The sequence below is a fragment of the Lissotriton vulgaris genome, chromosome 2_1 (genome assembly GCF_964263255.1).
Source record: "Lissotriton vulgaris chromosome 2_1, aLisVul1.2, whole genome shotgun sequence".
Classification (NCBI taxonomy): Eukaryota; Metazoa; Chordata; class Amphibia; order Caudata; family Salamandridae; genus Lissotriton; species Lissotriton vulgaris.
In genome coordinates, this window is record NC_141687.1 from 2,099,384,872 (window position 1) to 2,099,411,509 (window position 26,638).

The following is a 26,638-nucleotide window of genomic DNA, read 5'->3' on the forward strand; positions in this document are numbered from 1 at the left end:
GAAATTGAGCCGAAGACCCGCCGAGGCAGGTATTGAACCCTGGTCCCGGGCCAGATCTCTGCATCAGGGTCTGCCGCGCTAACCATTGAGCCACACTTCTCCTAGAGACCCGAGAGCTACTTCTTCTGAGATGGGTCTAATCCTGAGGTCCGTTGGGAGAGGTGTTAGTGGGGAGCTAGAGGGAAGACCAATTAGTTGCCTAGCGAAGTAATTCTCTGCAAGCTGTAGAGAGCCTGATGAGCAGTGACCCCAAATTTCAGCACCATACAGCGCAGAACCCCTATCCTTTACTTTGTAAATTTCCACCGCCGGACCAACCAGTTTGTGGGTACAGCTCCTATATACCTTTGAGATGCCCCTGCTGTCTGGGCCAGCTTCAGACTTGCTTTCTTTATTTGTGCCTCGCAGTCCATTTTCTTAGTGAGCGTGATCCCCAGGTACTCAAAGATAGATACCCTCTCTAGTGGCCTTCCTTCTAAGAGGGGATTTGGGCGAGTGCTGATCTTCGCATTAAATACCATGTTCTTTGTTTTTTAGAGATTAATCTCCAAACCCCGATTTCTACAGAAGACACTAAAAATTTCAAGGACCCTCTGAATTATCATGGGGGATTTTGAGAGCAAGAGAGTGTCGTCTACGAACATCATGGCTTGTATTTTGCGGTTCGCTAACCTGGGGGCATCAATGTACTTCCCAGCAGTCAGTGACTAGATTAGGCCATTTATAGAGAGAGAGAAAAGGGTCAGGCCAGGACACAGCCTTTGCGAACACCTCTCTACTGGGAAAGGAGCTGAGAGTTCACCATTTTTGCCATACCAAATATGTGCAAAATTACCTTGATGTAAAGTTTCAACTGGTGGCAAAGGTACTCAGGGACTCCTATATGCAGTAGGATTGCCCAAAGTTTATCCCTCGGGACCAGATCGAATGCGGATTTAAGATCCACAAATATTAAGTAGAGGCTGCCACCCTCTATGGTCACAGTTTTCCAATATAAAAGTTGCAGCCTGAAAATTTGATCGGTTGTGGTAATCTTTGCTCTAAACCTGGCTTTGAGGGGGGTAAGAGCATTATGCTCCTACATCCAGGTTTGCAGTCGCCACAGGAGAGCAGGGGCGAAGGTTTTCTGGCTTCCATCTTTGAGGCTATTGGGGCGATAGTTGGCGGGAATGAGCCGGGAGCCCTTTTTGAAAATTGGAATAATTTCAGCCCCAGCCCTGGTAATGGGAATCGCCATACCCTATAGGATGGCATTAAACAAGGAACACAAATAGGGGGCCCAGACAGTGGGCTCAGAACAAAAAAGGTCCCTGAGGGATCTTGTCCAGCCCTGGCTGGTATTATCTTGCCCAATGAATCAGTGATCTCCTTAAGGGAAAACAAAGAGGCGACTAGAGGAGTTGGCTCTGAAGGAATAGAAGTATTAGCCGCTGACCCACTGTCATCCTCTGTCTTTAGGTATAGGGATTCAAAATGTGCTCTCCATACTTCCTCCCCAATGTTGGGTTTGACAGCTGGTTTACCTTCTAGGGATCCAGAGTTGATCACGTTCCAAAATTGCCTCATATCGTGGTTGTTTAGTGAACTTCTGAGGGCATCCCATGACGAAAAGAGAAGAAATGTTTTATTTCTCCTCTTTTTTGCTTTTTCCATTTGTGCTGCCTTGGGCAGCACACATGGAAAAAGCAAAATGTCAACGTTTGTTTATATACAGAAACAAACTTTTTTTTTAAATGCCATTTTGTAACTTGCATGAAGCAGCACACACGTAAGTTACAAACTGCCATTTTAGGTTCGTTTATGGGCAGGAAGGGACACCTTCCTGTACATAAACAAACCTCCCTGCTCGCAGACACTCTTGCACTATGGTGCAAGGGTGCCTAAGTTGGCGCTAGGTTGTAAAACTTAGCGCCATCGCAGGGGGAAATGCGAGGCTGCACCATATCCTTGATAATATGGTGCAGCCTTGCATTTCCGAAGTGGCGGAGAGAGGCGTTAAGCCAAGAAGCCTAACGCCTCTCTCCGCCACTTCCTTGCAAATATGTCCCCAAGTTTTCTTCATGACCCTGATGTGTTCCAAACAAGGAGAAATGTGCTGATGACTGCTGAAGATCTTTGAGATGACCAGCTTAGGATGAAAATGCTGAACTTAATGTAACATTGCTCATAGAAAATAAAATCCTTGGAGTTGCTCAGAACCTAACATCAAGTTGCAAAAATATACTGAAAAGAACTTAATGGTTACACACTTTGAATGCCCTTCATTGTGACCCAGGGATGTGAAGGTTAACAACTCAATTTCTTATTATAAAACCTAACCAAAGCTTTGAAGAAATTCTTGATAATGAACAACCACATTTAGCAAGAATTCTGTATCTAAAATTAAGATATGGCACTCTGCAGATCAAGAGTTATACGGCAAATTGGGGAACAACGGGAGATTGCACCTGCACATTATGTACTACACGCACCTTAAGGCCTATCAAAAACATAGCCCACATTCTATTCTTTTTCACAGCATATACTCATGCAAGGAGGAAATGGATATGCCTGCTGTGCAACACTCTGGGATTCAGGAAGCACCAAGATGCCCTAAGGGTGCTGACAGCTAGCACCGCACCGTATTTAATATTCGCCCTCTTCCGATATTTGTTTGCAGTAGGGATTGTAAGAATTAAAACGGGATTAAAACTGTGACGTTGCATCGGACAATGCACTTTACTTGGAATCGTTTACAACTATCATTTTAACCGTATTATGCATAGTTGTAGCTGATTTTAAACATGCATATAACAGGGGATGCATTAAAATACCAAGTGATCAATTACTACTGTTTTTATCCCGAGACTGATGATGATCTTATCGAGAATACTAATATATATATATATATATATATATATATATATATATATATATATATATATTACCTACTGGCGATAGCCAGTAGGTATATATAGTTAGAATTTTTTCTCTATGGGACTTCTGAAAATTCTATGTCTAATAACTTTGGCGTTTGTGGACGGAATCGGCTGAAATTTTCAGGAAAATGGCACATTTTGATTCTGAGCAGCCCCTGAAAATTTGGTGGAGTTTCGTCAAGGGGGGGCTGAGAAAAAAGGGGGGTCCCAAAACGCGTTTTTCCCATGTTAATTTCCATAGGGCGGTTGGACTCACTTTTAGCTCGAACGGCTGAATGGATTTGCACGAAACTTGGCAAAATTGTAGGGACTGTTAGCCCGATGTGCCTTTGCTAGGTCTCAATATATGTGCTCCAGTAGTTTTTGAGAAATTAACGTTCAAACCAAGATATATATCTGTAACAGCGCTCTGGGCAGCGATCCGGTCCGCTTACTTTTCGCTTATCGGAACTTTGCGCGCAGAAAGCTGATTGGCTCTCCGGTGTCTGTCAACATTCTAAACAGTCCGGAGCGGACGCCATCTTGTCTCTCGGTAGGATCGAGAGAGAAGAAGAGGTGGAAAACGAAAGGGGAATTTAATGAAAGGGGGCAAGGTATCCCCCTCTTGACCCCCTAGGAATGTTGTTGGGGTTATTAAAGGGTCCCGTGGGGAAAATAAAAAAAAAATGATTTTTCACGGTAGAAGCGCGGCCGCGAACTGGTAGCGAAACGGGAATTCACCATTTTGTGCTTCGTTAATTAAATTACTAGTTATAAGTGGGTGCGGGAGACGTATCCTAATCCCCTTTGTTTCCTGAGGGTGGCTGAGGAGGCTGATATATGTTGATACATCTCTTCCAGCGGCTGTGCGTGAGCTTTTTTTTTTTTTTGCTGCGTGACAGTCCGGAGCGGCCGCCATCTTGTCTCTCGGTAGGATCGAGAGAGAAGAAGAAGTGAAAAACGAAGGGGGAATTTATTGAAAGGGGGCAAGGTATACCCCTCTTGACCCCCTAGGAATGTTGTTGGGGTTATTAAAGGGTCCCGTGGGGAAAATAAAAAAAAAATTATTTTTCACGGTAGAAGCGCTTCACGGGCCGCGAACTGGGCCGCAAACTGGTAGCGAAACGGGAATTCGCCATTTTGTGCTTCGTTTTAATTGTTTAGAGACAAAAATTATCATCGCACATCGGCCACAATGCATGAATATCGCTGAAAAGTCAGCGATATTCATGCATTATCCAGCAAATGCTCTTAGCCATGTTATCCACCTTCCATTGGATAACATGGCTAAAAACCGCTCTGTGCGTGAGCTTTTTTTTTTTTTTTTTGCTGCGTGACGTTTGTTAACGTTCGATTCGATGGAAATCAGGAAGTGTTGAACACCATTTTGTCACTGCGAGTAAATATTTTGTTATAAATGAATCCTTATTGATAAACATTGTCTGCGCCATCTTGCGTTTTTGTCCAATGCCACAATTTTGTCGTGCACGGCAGCCATTTTAGATGCCTTGACCAGGGCCACTCTCTGCACGCCGTCGATTCTCAGCATGGCTCCCCACCCTCGCACGCATCTCCCCCACGCAATGGTCACCCCCGCTCTCTCTCTCATGCATGGGCCATATACTTCCCCCATCTGCGCTGCTCTTCTCTGAGAATCACACCCTGTGCCCGCCCGACACCTCCCTTTCACCCTATTCACTACCGCACCCTCTGACACTCCTCTTCCTCTGTGTCCGATTGTCCAGGCCGGACCTAGGCTATCACCTAGCCCTGCGGATGTAGTGTATGGCTCCAGCTGTAGAGTATCCAGACATGCCAACCTTCCCGATTCAGGTGTGAGACTACTGATTTCAGTGCTAGTCTTTCGTTTCCCGATTCCTGCAAGGAAAAACCCGGGGGCATATTTCCAACAAGTAGCGGTAATTTTTGTCTCTAACTTGTTTAGAGACAATAATTATCGCCGCACTTCGGCGAATTTTATCGCACATAAACCTTGCTATTAGCAAGGTTTATCGCAAATACGATAAAAAATGGCCGCAATGCATGAATATCGCTGAAAAGTCAGCGATATTCATGCATTAGTCAGCAAATGCTCTTAGCCATGTTATCCACTTCCCATTGAACAAGCGCATGGTCTTTTAAAGATTTGTGAAGTACTCGGGGCGGGGGGGGGGGCATTGGCAGCAATTTGCAGGCCAGGCAGTGTTCAACACGTGCATCACCCTTTCTCTGCCTGCTATTGCGCTCCATGCTTCGGAAAGGTAAGAAAAAGAACGTGCATTTGAGTTTGAAATGTCCGATCTTGTAGCAGTACACTTGCAAAGCCCACACATGACAATAACCCGATTCAAGGCCCCATTCACCCGATTTTTAAAAAAAAATATAGTACTCCAAGACAGTTACATTTTAAAACTTTATTAATATTTAAATATAACGAACGCAACAAAAACTGTAAATATATTTAACCATTTTTTGAAATTAACCAGAACTATAACGATAACAACAACAACAACAATAATATAACTTTTATGCCTAAATTACGGAAACATTTAGCTAATCTGCTAAAGGGGGGAGTCGCCATTTCTTTACAATAATCAATAATGAAAAATCCACATCAATAGGGTTGCCCGTTTTGTCGATGCAGCAGTATAGTGCAATATACACAGCACCTGGGGTGTCAAGAGTGAACAGGTCTTTCTTTGTTCCTTAAGATGTTATCTCCGAGAATGCTGATGCATTGGTGTCTGTACACTTCTTTGTCAATTCTGTCAAGATGATAACTGCTTTATAAACAGACGATATCTTTGTTTCGTCATTAGTGTTAAGTGTGTCTGAAACTACAGTGCCCTTCTGTTTTTTTTTCTTCAGGCTCTACAGAGTTTTGTGTGTTGGTCTTTTGAGCGACAATTATTCCAGAGGTTTCAGGTTCACTTGTTTTGTTCTGCAGTGAGTTAACAGCTTTAGAGAGTTCATGTTTATTTGCTATGTCCTGCTGTTCGTGAACTGCTTCAGAGACGTCAGCCTCATTTTTTATGTTTCAGTAGATCCTGGACCTGCCCGGCCGCGCCCAAAATGGCGCCGGTGTAAATGGGACTCGTAACTGCTTGTTCTGTACTGGTTGCCCAACCTTGATATCACGAGATACATATGCAGTTTTGAAGCACATGGCGGAGGCTTGTCTGCTGTAGTGGGGCGCCCCTTTATCGTTTCAGTCGCCATTCCGCCCGCTTTTGCTACACTGTGCCTCATCCGCCATTCAGCTGTTTACCGCCCGCTCTTACGGCTACAGCGTCTCGCTCACCATGTAGTTGAGTTGCTCCCACTCTTGCGGTGCAGCGGTAGGCGGCTTCCACAGGACTCTTAAAATGGCGGCCGGCTCTTCGGATTTGGGCCTGGTCCAGTAAAATGGCCCTGGGACACCTTGGAACTCGGACGCTTGTCTGCCAGGGCTTGGGTTCCATTCTCGAAAGCGTCCCCTCAGCCTTGAAGATTGTACAAAAGTCTTGGGGGCCCTCGACTCCCGCAGGCTTCCGGTGGGGAGCGGCTGCCATGATTGCTTGCGGAATGGCCACGACGGAGCTACGAGATGGTGGTGCTCTCATGGTGACGCCAGCTTCAGTCTGAAACATCCAGAAACAAGGTGGGGCTTTCATCGTTTGGGGAAAAAAAATGTTTTAATCCAATGAAAAGTGTTAATTTTAGGTCACATGACCTAGTCTTACATAATTAGGAAAAGAAAAGTAAAATGAACCAATGAAAAGTTTTATTAACAAGTCACATGACCTGTTATGCTTACGTTACGCGCTGCGCGGCGCGCTCTGGATCGTTTCCGGGAAGCTGCGCCTTGCGCACCGGAGCACATCCGGGTGCGCTAACGCGTCGCGTCATATGACGCATTACGCGACAATGCAGGTGCAGAATATAGTCAAAATGTCTCCACCAACCATAGGGTTTGCCGTTATTTTGGGCGGTGTGGGTGGCGGAGTCGAGCTGTTTTGCAGCCCTCATGGTGTGGAGCTCAATTCATTTCACTATTTTCGTATTTCTCATGAAGGGTTATTCCTAATGTTTGTATTTTACCGAGGTTAAAAAGAGATCGAATTAGTGGTCTACTGATTTTGCTCGATTACTTTTATTTTTTTACACGATTTTTCACTATTTGCAAAGACTGAACAGAGTATTGCGACTTTGTGCTTGTTTGTAAATAGAGAATGATCCAAAGAGAACCAATTGTAAAACAGTAAATGCTTGGATAACAATCAATCAAATGGAGAGACAAGCAGGCACGACGGATTACAACGGGGGCAAAGGCCTGCGTTAACTACCGTTCACTATCTGCAAAGAGAGAGTACTACTAAGAGAAAAGAGGGGAGTGGGGGGGGGGGGGCAGCGTTCAAAGCACATCAGCGTGAATAAACACGAAAACGTTTTTACCTATCACGTACTTGACATTTTAAAGCTTTTCATATTTGCTATCAAAAAACCAATGAAATTCACAGAAAAAACCATAGGTTATAGTGGATATATAGTTAGGAATTTGCATTTACAAAACCTTGAAAATTCAATGAAAAAACCATTGGTTTTAGGCCATATATAGTTAGGGATTTGCATTTACAAAACCTTATTTTACTCGCATAAAACCATTGAAATTCCATATATAGTTATAAGCGCTAACTATATATCGCGCACCCGCAATCCACTGCTGATGATGTCACATATTACATCATTCATGACATGGTTAGTGACATCACTGATGACATCACTGATGACATCTCAAATGACATCACTGATGACATCACTGATTACAACATCCAGTGACTGTATGTTTCTGTAAAGTTAAAATATGTTTTACATATTGAAGAATGAGTGGATATATAAGTGTCTGGATGAAGGATTTACTAGGTGCATGACTGACTGACTGATTGAGTGAGTGATTAAATGTGTCTCACTGAGTGCATGGGTTAGTGACTAAACTGTTTTAATTTGTGCATCATTATATCTGTTGTTCTACAAAGTGCTGCATATGTTGATCAGTAGCTATATGAGTAACTGTATGGGTTATTGATTGGTTGCCAAGTATTTGTATGGGAAACTGAGTGTGTGTGTATGGGTGGCTGGAAGGTGTGTGACTCTGTACATAGATGTGTGAGTAGTTGATTCACTATATGTATAGATTCAAAAGTGCATGTGCAAACAGCTGTATGGGCGGTTGACTGTGCATGAGTGTATTAGTGAGTGAATGGATATCTCAGTGCTACATGTCAAATTAAGTACATATGTAAAACACAGTACATGTGAGAGTTGACATCTATAAATAACTGTGCATAAGAGCCAGTGAATGTGTGAGTGGCTGTATGGATCATTGTGAACATGTATCAGAGATTGTATAAGAGAGTAAAGTAAATATGTGTTAGTATATGTTTGAATAAGTAAGGTGTGTATAACTGTATAGTTGAGAAAATGGAAGTGTGATTGATTTTTGGCAAAACTGACTAGGTGTGTGAGTAACTCCATGGATGAGTGACAGTCTGTGACTGTCTGTTTACACTGATTGTATCTAAGGTTATATTAGAGTCTGAAGAGGTTCATGGTATTATCACATGAATGATATCATCAGTGATGTTATCAGTCATGTCAAATGAGATGTTTTCAGTGATGTCATCAGTGATGTCATTTGAGATGTCATCAGTGATGTCATCAGTGATGTCACTAACCATGTCATGAATGATGTAATATGTGACATCATCAGCAGTGGATTGCGGGTGCGCGATATATAGTTAGCGCTTATAACTATATATGGAATTTCAATGGTTTTATGCGAGTAAAATAAGGTTTTGTAAATGCAAATCCCTAACTATATATGGCCTAAAACCAATGGTTTTTTCATTGAATATATATATATATATACACACACACTGCTTGATGAATTTTAGCTTAAACAGGTGTTAAATATACATACACAGTACTGTTGAGCAGAAGCAACTGAAAAATTCTTGTTTTTGTGTGAACTTTTATGGCCTCCGGCCGAAATAAAGTATTTCTTTACTAATATGCCACATAGTGTATGGCAAATGGCGCATCAGTAGGTTCACATGAATAAACTATGGCCAGCTTACGTGGAATACAACCTTGGCAAATGTATGTGGTCCTGAACACACGAAGCAACAGCCCTTAAATGCACACTTATTAATTTTGCACCGGATGTCATTATTGAAATGATGCATAAGCCTAGCACAGTAGAGTGGCAATTCTCTGCAACATTGCTGGGAGTTGCTGTGCATAAAATAATTACCTCAGCTGGAGAAATATCAAAGTCAAGTGGACAGAAGGAATAAGAGGGATAAATAGTGTGGACCTGGAAATTCCAGAGATGCAATGACAGGGATTTATTAGGCATAAAGTGTAATTTGAAGAGGTGTGAGCAGGGAGAAGATGAAAATGATAATAAGTGAATACGCTAATTGATTGAGAAGCGCAGGAAGGGTGATGTCAAGAATGACGAACAGTGATGCCCAGGATGAAAAGAGGCGTGTTACATGATCTTTCAAAGGGGGAAACGGTTGTAGATGGATCAGGATAGGTAGGAAAATGGGCACAGTGCTGCTGCTGCGCAATACATCACAAAGGGAACTATGTTTCAATGAAGCATAGAATCAGAGGGGCCACTGATTATTGATGTGTCACGCGTGTAAAGTATAGTCCAGAGACACCATTTAATTAAAAAAAATCAAATAAATAAAGCAGCAACATGTACAAAGCACTTTTAACACCTAATGTTCAGCACAAGATGCAGTGACCACATTAACCTTGACAAAGTCCTCGCCCTTGCTCTCAGTAAAAAATAAAATAAAAAGAACCTCACCAAAGCCCTACTCACAGAACGCCATGGGAATGGATGGGAAGGAAGGTGACCCGCATGACTACTGGCTAGTCTCAATAATATAACCGTGTTGGTGGAGGAAAACAATCTCGGAGATATGGTTCCTTCACTGTCCACTTGCAGCACACATGTTCTGAACTGTGAATGTACATATTGCTTAGTGACCCATTCGTCTTTGGATTGGGAAAGTAGCTTTTATTAAAATTGAGTGTGGCTCAAACACTTTGTCTTGAACTGCATCACTACCCAAGATACGGGACTCTGAAGGACTGAATTAATGGTCAATAATGACAGCCAGGATTCCCGTCTCTTGAAGGGAGATAATAATATCTTGTATCTGGTTAAGTATGCATGCACTGAGTGGTCGAAAGACGAACCTTTCAAGTGAACCAAAGGAGGCAAAGATGAAGGACCGAAATCTTTAAGTGTTGTTTATTGTCAACAGTGCAATCTGTTAATCGACAAGTCTTGGACATTTGAGTCACAAGGGCATACTATGCATGAATGACTGGGCAAAAACATATAGACCTTCGGCAATGGATAAAATGTTTTGTGAGTTTTGGGACCAGGGGTATGGATCTGGCTTTAGAAACAAGATCCCTTCAACTTAAATAAAGGTATCAATTAGTGGCCATATTCCACAAACTTCAACCCATACATTGTTGTATGGAGTGAGCCACAAAACAAAGATTTAAAAAGAATAAGTAAACAGTTCTCGTAGGAGGTTCAGAACTTTAATAGGACACTGGACGGAATCTTGGAGAATACATACCCGCTAGGCTGCAACAAAAAGCTGGGCCATCACAAGCCTATACAGAACGCTAAATTAGGTTGAACTTTAATCTGTGCACCACATGGAACTGTTCATAATCCGCTAATGGAGTCTGTTCCAATATGAAGCCTAGAAACACGGCTATGTTCCAGGCAAGCTTGCTGTGTATTTTTCTTAGTATTATTAAGGGAGTTCTAATGGGGAGAATATGGCAATTTGATGTCTACGAATATGGCAATTTGATGTCTATTATCAGAGTCATGTATGAGCATGTCAAGTATTTGATATGGCATTCAGAAGGCTGCTATATGGCAGATAAGCTTGCGGTGACTGTCATGTATGTGTTTACTATGGGGTTTTTTTTTGGTTTTTTTATTTTAAATTTTTTTATATAGCGATAGCTTGACCCGTAAGTATCAGAGCGCTTTGCATACACACAGTAAGCAGCAGAAGGTCATTACATTACATAGTAGGCCGGCAGTAAGGAAGCAAACCACAGGAAAAAATACGGCATGGAATATAAATATGCAGTGCAGCGGAGGGGGAGAGAGCAATAAAAGATAAAGGCGAGAGTGGTATAGTCCGGTCACCCACTATCCTTGAATGTCCATAGAGAGAGGAAACAACTCTGATAAAGAGGACTAGGTTAGTTGACTTTTGTTTAGGCGATGGAGTTTCAGGTCCCTATTAAAACAGGAGAATGAGGGGTTGCATCTTTGAACTCCAGGGAGAACGTTCCATATCCTGGGAGCGTTACCGGAAAACGATCGGTATTGGGTGGTTTTCTTTTTCAATTTCGGAGAAATAAGGCAGTAGGACTGTAGTTTCTCACTTACTCGTGATCTAGAGAAGATCCGGGTGCTGGCTTACCAGTCAGGCGCCGCATACTACGTGTGCTCGGTAGAAAACCCAAAGCCAACATGAAGGTTGGAATATAATATCAAGTTTAGGATTTTTAAGAGGGGGGGGGGTGTAATATTACCACGGTAGGCGGCTCTGATTTTTGGGCATGTGGCTGGACACAGGCGGTAGTCCCTTGTTTAGTACGATCCATATACTCTGTTTCTGGGGCGTGGGGTGATTAACCAACTTCCTTCATGACTACTGAAGGCGGTGCGCAAAGCAGGACCCCATTCACGTACATTGCGCAGTATGCTGTTCTTATGTCGTGCATTACTGGCATAGTGGAGGCACGGCGATAGGGTTATCCTTCCCTAACTACCTGTTGCTTGCGCTGTATTTGGCATCTACAGGAAGAGATGTCCGACTCTCCACATTCCCGCCAGCAAAATCACTTACCCGCCTGTCCACACGATGCACAAGGCGGCCTCGTAGGTCTCACATCAGCCTCCCTCAGTTTCTGCGTTTGTTTATTCGTCAGAACTCCGTTTGTGCAGCGCCACCTTCAGAAGAAAACAATATGTACGTAGGGCTGAGACGAGCGCAGTGCGGCATGGGAAGGGTAGTCCATGCGGCAGGCCACTGGGCCGCCCAGCCCCTTAAAAAAATACAACACCCAGGAACCCAGGCAACAACGCGGAAGTACCAGTTGTCAACAAAGGGGCGGTGTGGTGTCGTCAGTGGACGCATGCGAGGGGCGTAAAAGACAGACATACACAGCGGCATAAGTAAACAACTGATAGTGCACGCTTGTGACAGTGAAACTCTATCAGCCAGTCCTGACTTTTTAGCCAGAAGCCCATTGTATGCAGGAATGACTGTCTATTAAAACATTAAATACAAGCTACACGTTAAAGTATCCTTGGCTTCTGTGGAACACACCCTGCGCTGGTGCCGTCTTATACGACCATGATGAGCGTCACTAAAGAAAACCACCCGGTTATTAGGTAGGCCACCTGCATTTGAATGCAGACACGCTCATTTCGCTGACAATTTTAGACTGCGTGAGCATGCGCAAATTATTTACCGGAATAGGCAACACTTACAATCACGTGACCTCCGTCGCCAGGGGACTCGATTGCCATGGAAACGAACAACAAATGTGGCGGAGGTGGGCACAGGACCAGACCTTCCAGAGTTGAATTGGCTTGCTGCTACACGGGGCTTGTCCACACAATCCAATACGCCGCCCATTACGCGTGATTGTGAGTATGACAGCTTTTCAAATGCAGTGTTTCACACGGAAATTCATAATTTTCGGCGGGTTTAACGGTGTTAATTTTCCAAATTTGTTTTTATTTAGCGCCTAAACAGTCCGTCATCAGCCAATAGGATGGTATGATAAACAGTACGTCCTCTTATCCCCACGTCTTTGGAAACAGTTTATGTGTTTCATTACAGACCTGAAAACAAAAAAAAACTAAGCTTTGCTAAATCTAATGTTTGGCTTTGGCCACCGCTCATTTGGCTCTGTCGATCTTTTCCCATGGTGTTTACAGAACTTTATTGTTGGGCTAACTTCTTGACCATCCTCAATCTAAAATAAAATATTTTTGTGTCTCTTAAAAGCCAATTTTACCATAGTAGACACTGCCACTTAAGGGCACTACTTTATGCTCGGGTGTGTTCTTTTTGAAATGGCAGAATGCTATTGCTCAAAGTGAAGTTAGCCAATGGCTGAAGTGAGTTGACCCATTTTTAGGTCTCGCCTGTCGATGCGCATGCGCATCGAGCAAGCGAGACTATGGGGGCTTATCCACTCTTTATCCAACTTGCAAGGAATCGTGGCGATTCCTTGCAGTGCCCGTGACTTTTAAGCTCAATGCGCATGCGCATTGAGCTTAAAAGCGTGTGCACATGCCCCCAGCCGCCTGCCTTGCCTACTCTCCCGCCCCCTCACTTCTTGATTGCACGGCCGCTAGGCCGTGCCTCCCCTACTCTCCTCCTCCTACTCTCCTCCCCTCGCCGTCTGTTCCCGCACTCCTCCCACACCCCCCCTCCGCCCCCTCCCCTGCCTGCCATGTCGCGTCGCATTTCTCCTCCCCCCTCCCCCCAGCCGCCTGCCTTGCCTACTCTCCCGCCCCCTCACTTCTTGATTGCACGGCCGCTAGGCCGTGCCTCCCCTACTCTCCTCCTCCTACTCTCCTCCCCTCGCCGTCTGTTCCCGCACTCCTCCCACACCCCCGCTCCGTCCCCTCCCCTGCCTGCCATGTCACTATCAACTACCTCTAAGAAACAAACGCTAGGAATAGCGGAGTTGGAAGGTGGTTACTGTCGTTAGTTATGTCAATTGTCCACATTGTATTTGTATTAATATTTGTAAACTGTCAATTCGCCTCCACCGTCTCGTGAATGTCGAGCGCGGGGACAGCCGTGCCTTGGTGGCGCCTCTGTTTGTGCGTGTGTATCTTCGTTTTATTCTTGGTGCCAGGAGCCTCGTTCTCCCCCCCATGTCAATTGTCCACATTGTATTTGTATTAATATTTGTAAACTGTCAATTCGCCTCCACCGTCTCGTGAATGTCGAGCGCGGGGGCAGCCGTGCCTTGGTGGCGCCTCTGTTTGTGCGTGTGTATCTTCGTTTTATTCTTGGTGCCAGGAGCCTCGTTCTCCCCCCCAGTACCCACCTGTTGCCAGGCTGCCTCAGCTGATTCTGTGCGAGGGGAACTCCCTGACACGTGCTCAGGCCGGGCTCGGAAAGTTACCATGATCCCCACTGCCGCCTTCCTGCACATTGAGAACTCGGATTCAGTGCACATTCTGAAACTCTCGGGTTTCCCCAGAGACTATTATTTTCCCCATAAAGAGGAACCGTGGTAGTCACAAGAACAGCATAGCGCAGAACTGATGGCTCATGCCCCCTGGCCATTGCTCATACATCCTCTAATCAGTCTTTTTCTTAACCTCTCCTCTTTCCGCTGCCTGCTTTTTTCCCCGCCATTGCTTTCTTTCTCCTCTTGTTCACCCCTTTTCCTCTAGTTCATCCCCTTCTTACTGCTCTCTTATGTCCCTCATCCGTGCCTCCACTTTCTTTCATTGTATTTACAGTTCCTGTCTCCTTATCCCTTGCTTACTTTGCTGTACATATTCTTTGCCAATGCTTGTTACATTGTGCTGCGTCAGCCCATCCTAAGTATCCCCTCCCTGTTTTGTTCCATCACTCCATCCCACGTTTCCTCTGGTTGCCTCAGTCTCTCCCACTGTTCCCCCTCGAACCGTCTGAAATGAATCACAAAACAGGGTGCCAGAATTTTCTGCTGAGCGACTATCCTGGGCTCTGTGGTGAGAACTGCGTAACTCACACCTCTGTCACAGAACAAGCTACAACCTCAATGTGCCTGTTTTAAGATGTTACATTCACAACGCAGTGCAGCCCCCGTTAACAGTTGTGGCTCGTCTCTACTGACACTGGTTGTCCAATTTTAATAACTCGCACACTCTAAATTGACTGCAGTACCCCGTGTGCCCTGGTCTGGCCATATTTCATTTCATTTCATTTTGGACATTTATAGAGCGCTTGGAAGTACGCCCACCGGCGTGTCCCCGCGCTGTGATAAGTGAGAAGCTGAGGTTCCACCCACCCTCCCCGCCGACTACCTGCTAAACAGAATGGTCTTGAGTTTTTTTCTGAAAATCAATTCTGATGGCTCCAAACGCAGGCTTAAAGGAAGAGCATTCCAGTGTTTGGCCGCCAGATGCCTAAAAGATCTACCCCCCATGCGGGCTTTCCTTACTCTTGGTATCGTTAAGAGCCCTGTGCAGGAGGATCGAAGGCTACGTGTGGGTTCATACACGGTCACCAGGTTCCTGAGCAACGCAGGAGCCTTGCCATTCACAATACGATGGCATGTGGAGAGAGTTTTAAATTCAACCCGACTGGCAACTGGAAGCCAGTGAAGTGCGTGGAGCGCGGGTTTGGAGGGGGATCTCCTGGGGAGCCTCAACACCAAACGGTCAGCCGCGTTTTGCAGCACCTGAAGTCGCCCGATGGCCCAGCTGGAGGCACCCAGATATAATAGGTTGCCATAATCGAGGCGGGAAGTCACCAGGGCATGCACCAATGTTCTGCGGGCCGCAAGGGGGAGAAGATCTAACACCTTTTTTAAGGTCCTCAGGACGCCGACGCATACCCCAGCCACACGGCCCACATGTGTATCAAAGGTCAGGCCAGAGTCCAGCCAGACCCCTAAGTTCCTTGCCCCCTGGCAAGGAGCTGGCGCCTCGCCCAAGCAAGAAGGCCACCATGCCGACGACCAGGCATCCGGAGTCCCACCCACAATCAGTACCTCGGTCTTGCTACCGTTTAACTTTAAACAGTTGGCGGACATCCAGGCTGCAAGATCTTTCATGCAGTTCCTGAAGTTGTCCGCCGCAAGATCCGGGGTACGTGAGAGGGAGATGGCCAGCTGCGTGTCGTCGGCATAGGACACAACACGCAGCCCGTATTTCTCCACTATTCCCGCCAAAGGGGCAACATAGAGATTAAACAAGGTGGGGCTCAGGGAGGAGCCCTGAGGCACTCCCTGGCCCAGCCCGATCTCTCTAGAGTAGCAATCGCCCAGATGGACCTGAAAGCGTCTGTCAGATAGAAAGGAACCAAGCCAACCCAGCGCTGCACCTGAGATACCCCCTTCCTCCAGACACTGTAGCAGAATGGAGTGTGCTACAGTGTCAAATGCAGCGCTGAGGTCTAGCAGGATTAAAGCCATGGTATGGCCTTCATCCGCACCCTGACGCAAGGCTTCCACCGCCATTAGAAGAGCTGACTCCGTCGAATGACGGGGGCGGAAACCAAACTGAGAGTCGTGGAGCAAACAGGCATCATCCACGTACTTCATCAGCTGGAGATTGACAATCTTTTCCGCAATTTTAGCCATATAAGGCAGGAGAGAGATGGGACGTAGGTTCTCAAATTTATCAAAGCTAATATTGGCTTTTTTTTGCAGCGGGAGAACAATCGCTTGTTTCCATGCAGCAGGGACAGTCTGCGTCTCATAAGAGGTGTTGAGCAGAAGGCGGATATGTGGTTCGAGAACATCCAGACTTCCCAACAGCCGTCTGGGAGTAGTGGGGTCCCTAGGTGAGCCAGATCGTATTGATCCGCAAATGCGGATGAGCTCCTCCGTCGGGGGGGTAGTGAAGCTAGACAGCCGTTGTTTCCCCAGTCCCTTGGTAGTTGTCCCAAACCTCGGGACTGGAGCCATCTGGTGTGGGAAGGAGGCTTGTGTAACTTGGCTTATGGGGCTGGTGAATATTGTTTATTTCCCCATAGCGAGGGCCACTGGAATTATGCAATTTTGTGGCTGCAATATTATCTGCATGATGATGGATTTGTTGCAAGCGCCACATAATCCATCGTCTGCTGCATATCCTGCAGAGTTGAACACAAAAAAAAAGTTTCTAGCTGAAACAGATCAACAGTAACTAAACAATACTGCAAAACGTATTGCTGCACAATGGAAGGTCATTTGCAAAGGGTGACTGGTCACACATCCATTGCTTATTGCTTTGTTTGAGGGTTAAACTGGTAATTATGAGGTGGAGTCTCAGCCCAGACAGTGCTAACAAGTATGAAAATGATAAAGTAATGAAATATGATCACAAATTGTGCCGCAATACTCTACATAATTTTTCTTGCTGCATAATTTAGTCGACATATAGTCACATATAAGTCCCGTTAATACAAAACATGTTGCTTTACAAATGCTAGAGGTGTCACATTTACAAAAATTATAACTATTGGCTTTGTAAAGAAGAAAGCTATTAATTTAGCTATTTAGAAAAAACAACACATAAATAAAAAACAAAAAAATAAATAACACCTATAGCTCAAACTTTACTACTGCGAGACCTATTGCATTTCCAATGCTTGTTTAGTCTAGCGTAGGTTGTGCATGCACTGTCTCTCGAGACATACTGTATCTACTGTATGGGCATTCAGCACACATATCGTTTATGATTGGTTCCTGTATGTGCTTTTCCTTTCTTTTCATTGAAGAATAGCTTACATTTGTCCCTCCGTTTTCTGTTTTGGTCACGCCCTAAAGACTGCCCCAGTTACATGGATCACTTCATTGTGTCCCGTACTACTTCTTTTGCCTCTTCTAGTGTTCATTTCCTGCTCATAGCTCCAAGTGCTGTCTGCGTCCCGTTGCCCTTGTTGCTTTTAGCTCCTCCACATGCTGTCCAAGCAGTGCTTTAAATGAGAAAAAATAAGTGCAGGTACTCATTAAAATGCGCAAGAGGTGTGGTGAGTGGGCGGGGCTAGTGGCGGGGCTAAGGGGAGGACATGATGATACTTAACGACTTCTATAATAGTTGCAGCACACACCAAAACACATGATAAATGTGTTTATATAAACAAAGCAGGTTACACAAAATGAAAGAGAAATGCAATAATATGTTAACATTTCCTTTTTTTGCAATAGTTGCACCTTCTTAATGCTATACTGTTAATTGCTGTTGTTTAGCACAATACCATATATTTTTGAGCAAGTGAGTAGGAAGAAACTGAAAATATCCCCACTTCGAACCAAAGCTCTTATGGCACCAAGCAAATCATCATGACCCTCCCCAGAAGATATCTCTTGTCTCTTCCATCGATCTATCTATTCATCCTTTCATCCAACCATTTGCCTGCTGATGTTCACCATTTACCATTTATATTCTGTTGTCTATTCAGTTTTTCATCCATCATTCAGTTGATTTTCACCATTCTGTCTGTCCACCCTTCATATCCAAACCTATCCATCCTTCCTTAAACCTATCCATTAATCTTTTCACTCATCCATCTCTTTATCCACCTTTTCACTCATCCATCAACCCTTTCACTCCTTAATACCATCCGCCCTTTCATTCCATCCACCCTTTCACTCAATCCCTCCTTTCACTCATCCATCATCCACCCTTTCATCCATTCTCTCTACCTTTCATTCATCCATCCAATATTTTACTTATCCACCCATCATCGGCCCTTATATCCAATCATCCACCCTCTTTCACCCATCCCTTCACTCATCCATCCATTCATCTGCACATCCACCCTGGCTCACTCACTCACCAACCCTCCCTACTACGTTATTTATGAACCTTTGTCACCGAGCAGACATGTACACACAAAGGACCACCCATTTTCTTTAAAATACCTCCTGAGAGTTTCTTGATTCTTTCTCTCTCACTTTTTTCTTTAAAAAAAACAGGCTTACAAATACAGGCAAACAGACAAACATAAGCAGACACACAAAAGATTTTGGTATGTTAAAAGCTATGTTATACTCTTCAGTATGGCTTTTTTAATTGCCACTGCCAAGGGATTGCCAGGATTTCTGTGTTCACGCAAATGCAGAGGATAGTGTGAAGGTGTTGACAGCACAGGGCCAGAATGGACCCCAGACCTGCCAAGGTTTCAGATTGCTATGTGTGACATTTTCATATTTTCATTGTACTTATGAGTGACACTTTCTCACTAGCAAAATGAGGGAATCGTATAAATATAAAAAATGACACATTTGAGTCGAGCTGCTAATGTTTCAGATTGCGTATGTGTGACATTTTCATAGATTCAGTGGATTTAAGAGAGTCAGGCAACAACTAGATGTGTAACACTTAGAGGGGCACATTCTTGCAAGCATAACCATGGTATGAAGTCAATGGAAGTAGACAAATATCAGAAATTGCACTCATTTGAGCAATAAGGATTCAAACTCGCCAGCAGGTGCTTTTGAACTATTATTTAATTTCAATAAACATCAGCACCCTCCACCCCCAACCTCAGCTTCAGGTGCGGCCAAACCACATATAACAAAGGGATCTCTGTGACAAAAACAGCAACTCGCTGAGCTATCTTCATACAATACAGTACAATACAATATGCCTTTTTGAAGGCACATTAACTATCTACGCTACTTAATGGTCATAGTGCAAACTGTCAGTAGAGAAAACTCTGACTTCTCGACAGCGGCAACAATAATCCCATGAGTCATCTCTGATTTAGCAAGTCTAACTGTGCTGAGAAAATAAAGGGTGCTGCTTTGTAGTGTCACTGTCAAGCTGGGATGGTAAACACTTTGCACTACTAATAAATCAGCAAAACTGCTAGTTTAGACAAAACGTAGCGCATATTCAGCCCAGACAGACAACTCTAGTGTGCCCATTTGCAAGGCCCTCTGATAATCATTTTCGTAACAAACATTTTAAATGTCAGCAGCAGGAAAATATTAAATGATGTCTTTACAGCTGTCAGAACGATACTGAGGAGCTGCTGGCCTCGCACCGCATGGATCTCTAGCCTGTCTCTTCTTCAGGGAGTCAGACAGCGAGCCCAGCTGCAGTGTCTCTGCCTGTGCCCTCTGCTCCCACCATGAGACTCACAATGGCGTGGTGAGCCTGGAGCAGAGGTCAGGAGGAGGTGTGCAGGTGATGGATTCTCGAACACCGGGCTCCTCCTTCAACTCCATGCAGCAGGGGAATTTCATGGGTGCACTGGGGCCGGCTGGCAGGCAGGAAAGGCAACATCCTGCCACAGCCTGGGCATATAAGAAACAGACCTTGAGGCATTTGGCGTTAGGAAGGTGGGCGCCTCCGTGCAGAAAACAGTTAGATTAGTGCTCCAGGGGCCTCTTCAATCGCATTGTCTGGGCATTAACCCTCACATCAAGAGAAGGGACGTGTGAAATTCCGCCGCCCTTTTGTCTGATAACATTTCTTATGTTCAAAGTGTTACCCTGCACTGACTTTTCACTTTTCACTAACTGAAGTGCTGCGCTTTGAAAATCACACGCGCGCACATTAGCAGGTAAAATGAATCTCAACCCTGCTTTGTCAAGCACAGCATGACGGCGAGCATCGGACATTATTTAAAAGAGCCCTGCTGAATAGCTCAGCTGGGGCTCTGATGGGCGGGAGGGGGCTGCAGAAGCGGCGACTCGGCTGCCAGTGACATGTCCCACTCCGGCTCACCAGCACAGCCACAAGCAGACCTTTTCATGAGTACCGGTACTCTCCTCTGGCAGTAGGGAAGTGCCGGTACTCAAAGTGATAAATTTAGGAAGTGCCGGTACTCAGTACCGGTGAGTACCGGCCCATTTAAAGCACTGTGTCCAAGTTGTACATTCCGAGCTCCCCTCCCATGCCGCAGCCAAGCAGAACAGAGGCCACATCACAGCACTCTCTCTCCCTGCCTCTCCGGCTCCCCTTGTCCAGGTTGTTACTGTGGAGAACCTCAGGCAAGCTGAAAAACAGGCGACATCCTGATATGTACTACCTGGCTCTGCAGCGAATGCTCTCATGAGCCATTGAGCCATAACTGTTTATCGTAGTTTTCCTTTTTTTAATGTATAACAGTTAAAATGAGGGCGCATCGAATGTTTCTACCCAAAATAAGGCATTATTTTTTGTTGGGCTGAATTGAGTTCTGTGACAAGCCTAAAGCGTTAGAGGCGTTACCGCTCAGACCATATAGTCACGTAAATTGCTGAGGTGATGTCAGGCGGCAACGCCTCTAACCGAGAGTAAAGAGCTGGGAGCTGTAAAATTATCCACTTCTGCTGCTGTACTGCGCTAAATTAAAAGAAGGCAAGAGCATTGCTAATCCTCGCTTAATTTCAAAAAGCTCACCAGAGGGCCATGCTGCGACAGTCCTAAGGAGTCTACTGGCGCAACTCTCCTGGAAACTAAAGTTTAGGCATAACTGCATATACATACAAAGGCACAGTCCCCGGCGAGAGTATCCATCTCAGGTAGTAGCACAAACCAATACCTATCACTCTGTCCACTCCTAAGGAATCTCGAGGGGCATGTGAGACACTGGAATAGAACTCGTAAGTACGAACGTGGCGGAAACATAGTGCAGCCACATTTGACAGAAAGGTCTCTGTGATAAGCAAGCTTAGATTAAAGATCTTCTGCAGGGAGAGTTTTGGCAATATTTCGGTATGTACGTAGATGTTTTAAAAAGCGTTACGTAGTTGCCTGGAATCCACATTGGCCTGCCATCCTTACACTTTAAGCAGTACAAAAGGGGGTGGTGATGGACGGAGCATCTGAATCAATCAAACACTCACACCCAGTCAAAAGATCTGGGTTTAATCCGTCACCGTTCTTTAGCCCACTCTGCCACCCCAGTTCAGACATAGCTATATGCAAATCAGTCTGACCCTGTGCCTCATGGGAACAGTCCAGCCCGAACTGCCAAGCCATGTCTTCCCTGGACCGGAAACAAGCTTCCGATGACCGGTTTCTGGCATTTCAGCCGTCTTCAGCCCGGCTTGCTTGAATCCAGTGGCACAGTGAGCAAGCCGGGCTGAAGACGGCTGGAATGCCAGAAACCGGTCCTCGGAAGCTTGTTTCTGGTCCAGCGAAGACATGGCTTGGCAGTTCGGGCTGGACTGTTCCCATGAGGCACAAGGTCAGACTGATTTGCATATAGCCATGTCTGAACTGGGGTGGCAGAGTGGGCTAAAGAACGGTGATGGATTAAACCCAGATCTTTTGACTGGGTGTGAGTGTGATTCAGATGCTCCGTCCATCACCACCCCCTTTCGTACCACTTTTGGCCGCCATAAGTGTGGCAGGGTATGCTCAGACGTGAGTCCCTTGCGCACTTTGTCACTGGATTCAAACAAGCCGGGCTGAAGACGGCTGGAATGCCAGAAACCGGTCCTCTGAAGCTTGTTTCTGGTCCAGGGAAGACATGGCTTGGCAGTTCGGGCTGGACTGTTCCCATGAAGCAACCTGCCACACTTATGGCGGCCAAAAGCGGTACAAAAGGGGGTGGTGACATGGCTGGACTGTTCCCATGAGGCACAGGGTCAGACTGATTTGCATATAGCCATGTCCATCACCACCCCCTTTTATACTGCTTTTGGCCGCCATAAGTATGGCAGGGTATGCTCAGACGTGAGTCCCTTGCTCACTGTGCCACTGGATTCAAGCAAGCCGGGCTGAAGACGGCTGGAATGCCAGAAACCGGTCATCGGAAGCTTGTTTCCGGTCCAGGGAAGACATGGCTTGGCAGTTCGGGCTGGACTGTTCCCATGAGACACAGGGTCAGACTGATTTGCATATAGCCATGTCTGAACTGGGGTGGCAGAGTGGGCTAAAGAACAGTGATGGATTAAACCCAGATCTTTTGACTGGGTGTGAGTGTTTGATTGATTCAGATGCTCCGTTCATCACCACCCCCTTTTGTATCCTTACACTTTAATGCATACATTTGCATAATTTTAAATCCATTGTGTGTTTAGTCTGCATCAGTGCAAATGGTAATATTCGCTGAAGCATGGATATATTACACAATCTCTTGTTCAGGTGCTGCACGGGTCTGTCCAACAGCACATAATGGAATACAGAATATGGTACACACGTCAATTACTAGAACACAATAAAGCAGCAGCAGGTCCTCAAAACTATCAGTCTCCTATAATTCACACAGACTTCTTAACACACAAGCAACACATAGCAGACATGCCACATCAGGTTTGAGGTGCACTGACAGAGTGGCTACTGGGCTTGCGAATAGAACAAAACAACATGCCCTATTTATTAAAAAGGGTGCTTTATTAGAGCTGATTGTGATTCCAGGTGAGAATAGAAGGCAAAGAGAATGCAACGGACCACATGACATAGGTACGTTTTGAGAATGAGGGTTGTATGTTCTTACAACGAGCTCCGTTGTAACGCATGCCTTTACCACGCATGCGTTACAATGGAATGGTAGTTCCACGCTAATCCTTCTCCACGTATTTTTCCGTGGTGACGTCATACGTCGTAAAGAGGAAGCGGTTTCTTTTCCGTTTCCTCTTATACGACGCCGATTGCCAGCCCATTTCGACTTGAGGTTAGTTTTAGGTTTTTTTGTGGGGGGGATTTCCCCCCTAACCCCCCCTTTTTTAATTGTACCCTTTACTACACATGCTTTTACTACGTAACTCGTAGTAAAGGTATGCGTGGTAAAGGCTTTCGTTGTAACCACGCATGCGGTGTAATGCATGCGTGGTTAAGGTTTTTGTGGAAACGGCCTCGTTGTAGTGGCCGTTTCCCACTATTTTCCACCTTAATTGAAGGAATTCCATTCCACACTCTTGTGGTATTGCTCGTGCGTTAGCGCACTAGTGTTCCGCTAGGCGGAACGGGAAGTAAAGTTAACGGAAGCGGAAGGCGGCCATTTTGCGTATTGGCGCCGACCGCTTCTGAGCAAAAGGTTGTGTGCTCCGGCGCTCCGTCGGCTAATAAAGAATCTACTCACTATCCATGTGTAGAGCTCATCTTTTATGGATATTACAACTCTTCAGACCTTCTTTGTTTTTACTGTGTTTTAGTCCGCATTGATTGTAATCCCAATATTCTTAAAACTCGTTGTCTTGCCCCCCTTGTATACAGCGTGCACACACACTTTGAGGATGTTATTGTTGCATTTTTAATATATTTGTCCAATAGAACCCCAACTTGTGGCAACTTTACAGCCCATCTGTGTACAACAGTTGCTATTATTTGAAGTGCTTTGGCACCTTTGACATTTAAATACAATCGACCAATCCATCCTTGCTTGCACCGCACACAGGATTCATTCAGCCTTTGAGAGGATTGCTGGAAACTTAATTTTACATGTACTTTGATCACGTCACTAATTTCCGGGTTATGTGTACAGTACCTGCTTTGCTTATTGATGGACTTCTTTTATATGGAGTCCAAAATCGCAAGGGCTCTCACTAAAGTATTGATCAGTTGCCATTTACAGTGGACATCTGTTGACAGCTTTCACTACACATTAATTTAATAATACAATTATGTTTCACTGAAGCACGCAAACTGGTAGTCTGCTTGAGCAACTTAAGTGCCCTGTATGTTTTTTGCATTAATAGTGGAATACTGGCGCAGTGCGTCCATTGAGGTGTGGGCGCGTAGCCCCACCAGCCAGCAGCTCACTCGGCATCTTTGAACTTAAGTAAACTGAATCAGTTTACTTAAGTTTAAAGACGCCGAGGGAGAACTGACAATCGTGTCAGTCAGCATGACGTCGGACCACCCACCCCCTTCAGAGACTGAAGGATGTGGGCGGTCTGGCGTCATGTTGACTGACATGATTGTCACCAGGGGCAGCAGGCAGCAACACAAGTGCGCATGAGTGGGAACAGAGGGTGAATTTTCACACCGTGCCCACACATGCGCACTTGTGTTTTCCTTTGTTTGCGCATGCCTATTAGGAGCCCCTCGGCCTCCTAATGGGCATGCTGGGGGCGAAGATTAGCCGTGCCCTAAACCCATGCTGGCGCCAGGATTGGCTGGGAGAGGCTGCCACTCCACTCCAGGGGCGTTCGTGAAGGCGCCAAGGGGAGCAGCAGAGGTGGCGCGGACCGGCTGACGTAAGTTTTCTTTTTTATATATTATATTTAATAATTCCCTGCCAACCACCACCGCACGAACCCCCCCCTATCCACCCCCTCGCGAGCCGCGTCTGATAGTCTGGCGTTAAGTTACGTAATATTTGCCAAATTACAAAGTCGAGTGAAACCATTTATTTTAAGGGGCTCGCCGTGCACCTGATTAATATGTGATATTTATTATCACTCCGTCGAGCCTTTGGCGATTTAGTACAACTGGTATGAGGTGTTAATGCGACCTCTGAGTAGCTCAGCATGCAAGTTTCAGGTGGAATGTATGAAGTATTTGCCCTGCAAAGGCATACAATAGCCGTGTCCCTATCTGATGTTGACAACTTCACCTTTAATCGTGACTAATAGTATGAAGATTTATCTACAGTGCTGTGTAGCTGCTATACTGTGAGACCAATCGCTGCATACAGTTACCCGATGTGGAACCAAGCCCTTACCGCCAGAGTGCATCACTTATTTTTCGTTATGCTCCTCAACCCAACAGTCCCTGGCCTCTCTGCTGGGAGGTCCAACAAAGGAGCCAATGTGCGATCGTATTTATGTGAAGAGAATCACTTAATCGGAAGAGAATAACTTAATCGGAAATCGATATGAGACTTTAAAAAAAAGTTGCTCAGGTTCAGGTTCAGTACCCTGGCCTGGGATGTTACACTGTTGGAGCAGGTTCAAGGCTAATTTGGCGTGGTTTGTGACATGCTAACAATTCCGACATTGTCCTCGGTGGGTTACTGCTGGTGTGAATTAAGAGTGTGAAGACACTTACCCTGAATTTTCGAAATGTTCAAGAAAACCTATACAGTTTACTACATGTTCAAGGTGATGACAAAATGGAGGGCTGCATCATGCCACTTGCTGCAGCCCCATACCTCAGGAAAAATAACTCCTGCATGTTGCTAAATTTAAAAGGTCCACACTGGCATTCCAGGGACTTGACTAGGATAAAATTAGCAGAAGAACACCATTTCTTTCGAGTATTTTAATTTTCTGATTTCCTGATGTAATTTCTAAGTCTGATAGTTGACTAGCAGAGGGGAGCAAAATCCCATGCTGTGAGCACTCTTACTGAATGAGATCTGCTGGGTCTATCACCTAAGTGATGCCACTCAGGCAAGAGTGCCTTGCATCTAGACAGAGGAGAAAGATCAGTGCTTGTGCACAATTTGGAAACACTACATGGCGGGTGCTTCTTGGTGACAGAGTGTGGCTGGTGATTGGTGAATCTAGGAAATGAGCTCCAGAGCTAATGGATTAAAGGAATATTACTGAGAACAGGGGCAAAGGCGGTGTTGTGTGTGAATAAAATTCAGTTGTACTAGCAACCATTTTTTAAATCCACTTTATAACATAGTGTTTCTAGGCATGTTAATTCTGGGTCCAGGCTGGAGTTTGATGGCTGGTAATTCAAATACACCTCCCACCCACTTTCAAATGTCACCAGCCGCCACTGGTGGAATATGAATCCTTGGGTGTGGACGCATGTATTTAAACCAGCCTCCTCGCCCCCATTTACAGTGGAGAAGCAGCATTCAGCGACATTGTGCCATTGTCTAGTCTGGAACTCTCATCTTTTTCTAATAATATCTACCTGTAATTCATAACGGTAGAAATCTGCCAAATACCAGGAGAGATAACATTTTGTTTGAGGAAGAAACAAAAGTGCAGGACTAGTGGTCGTATTCATTCTTTAATAGGGGCACTGCAAAATATTTTCCTCTTTAGGTAAAAAAAACAGACCGGAGCCTGGCTTCTTGCTCAGTATTCCTTGGTTATCACCATAATTGCTGCATGTCTGTCATCGC

General features: G+C 45.2%; 2 protein-coding genes across 3 annotated transcripts in view; one reads left to right on the forward strand and one right to left on the reverse strand.

Moving 5' to 3' along the window:
* The window catches only part of CCPG1 (cell cycle progression 1), a 314,779-nt gene extending 302,835 nt beyond the window's left edge, over window positions 1–11,944 (reverse strand). For both annotated transcript variants that reach the window (XM_086958333.1, XM_086958332.1), the window contains exon 1: window positions 11,849–11,944. The gene's annotated coding sequence lies outside the window, so the exon portion shown is untranslated. The remainder of the gene's footprint in view (window positions 1–11,848) is intronic.
* A 589-nt stretch (window positions 11,945–12,533) lies between these two features.
* The window catches only part of PIERCE2 (piercer of microtubule wall 2), a 68,200-nt gene continuing 54,095 nt past the window's right edge, over window positions 12,534–26,638 (forward strand). Inside the window, exon 1 of the mRNA XM_086958336.1 lies at window positions 12,534–12,654. The gene's annotated coding sequence lies outside the window, so the exon portion shown is untranslated. The remainder of the gene's footprint in view (window positions 12,655–26,638) is intronic.